The following is a 1,909-nucleotide window of genomic DNA, read 5'->3' on the forward strand; positions in this document are numbered from 1 at the left end:
ACAAAGGACGCAAACTCATCCTGAAAAACATTTAAAAGTGTTTTTTTAACTTGAAAGTTCTCAAATATGTAATACTGGTGAATTCCATTAATTGATCACCTGTTATGAAAATGCATTTTTCTGGAAGGGCATTTGATAAACCAAATTTGAATCAAGTAGATTGGGAATTACTTTATCATGTGTCTGAAGAACACAACCATGACAACAGATTAGTAATATGTTTTTGGAAGTGAACTTCTATTTATGACTTTCTACCTTGTAATAATTTTATATCTTAAGTGCATGATACAGATAGCATTTAAAATCCCAGTTTGCACTTAAGAGATCAAACTTGGAAATAGTATGTGTGTATTAATCACCAAAGCACAGGCATTTTTGAATGTATCATACTAAAAATAGTAGGTAATACACAACTACATCGAGCCCTTCAGATCATAAAAGTATTGTTATTTTATATCCATTTCCTTACATACCTATGGGCTACAAAATCAAAATTTGATGCCTTTATGAAATAAAGAACGCTAGTTTTCAGTGTCAGGACTTTCCCTCTCTTTCTCTGTCTCTCTCCCTACATTTCTCTCTACCATAAAGAAATAATTGTTTTAAAAGCATATTTTTAAAAAATCCTGGGTGATTCTCTACATTTACTTCTTTGAGGACCTTAAAAGACACTACTTACTTAATTGAAACTTTGCACGATTAGCTTTTGTATTGCTATTTAACAAATTACTGCCAGGCATGGTGGCTCACACCTGTAATCCCAGCATTTTGGGAGGCCGAGGCAGGTGGATCACCTGAGGTCAGGAGTTTGAGACCAGCCTGACCAAGATGATGAAACCCCATCTCTACTAAAAATACAAAAATTAACCGCGCATAGTGGTGCATGCCTGTAATCCCAGCTACTCCAGAGGCTGAGGCAGGAGAATCGCTTGAAGCTGGGAGTCGGAGGTTGCAGCGAGCTGAGATCGCACCATTGTCCTCCAGCCTGGGCAACAAGAGCAAAATTCCATCTCAAAAAAATAAATAATAAAAAAACCTCACAAACTTAGAAGCCTAAAATATACTTATTTTCTCAAAGTTTCTGTGGGCAAGGAGTCTGGGCACAAATTAGCTGGATCTGCTCAGGATTTCACAAAGCTGCAATTTAGGTGTTGCCCAGGGTTGAGTTGTTACCTGGAGGCTTGATTGGAGAAGGGTATGCCTTTAAGCTCCCCAGGTTATTGTCAGAATCATTTCCTGGTGGCCTTACAATTCATGGCAGCTTGCTTCTTCAAAGCTGGCAATGAAGAGGAAAAATGGAGAGGCTGCAAACAAGACAGAGTCTTAAATAATACAATGTAATCGCCTTTGCCATGTAACATAACCTCTTAAGTGACTTTCCATCACCTTGCCTTATGATGTAACATTAAGATGGGAATAGCATCCTATCAACCGTACCATGTTTTGTTTGTAAAAACATGTCACAGGCCCACCCACACTCAAGAAGCAGGGATTACACAGTCATGAACATTAGGAGGTAAGGATCAGGGGACCACCCTAGTCTGTTTGTAACACCATTCAAGGAGTTCACAGACTTGATAACATATGGGTATTGAGCTGTCTCTAAATCTCCTTGAGTAAAAATTAGTGACTGTCATAATAATTTATACATAAAGGAATGGAAGCATTAGTGAATTTTGGAATGAAATAATCTGGTCAAGATTGTGTAACTAGCCAAGAAGTTGATAAAGAAAGTTTCTGGCCTCCTAACTTTGTCTTCTAGGTGCATGAAATGATAAAAGAAGATTTTAAAAGAATAAGAAAGAATGAATTAGTTACTTGCTTTCAATTTTTACTCAGGGAAAAGTAAACAAAACACTTATTATCAAAACTACAAAGCACAAAAGGAAATGATCAGCCATGAGCAAAA

This window comes from Colobus angolensis, unplaced genomic scaffold, assembly GCF_000951035.1.
Source record: "Colobus angolensis palliatus isolate OR3802 unplaced genomic scaffold, Cang.pa_1.0 Scaffold292, whole genome shotgun sequence".
Lineage (NCBI taxonomy): Eukaryota > Metazoa > Chordata > Mammalia > Primates > Cercopithecidae > Colobus > Colobus angolensis.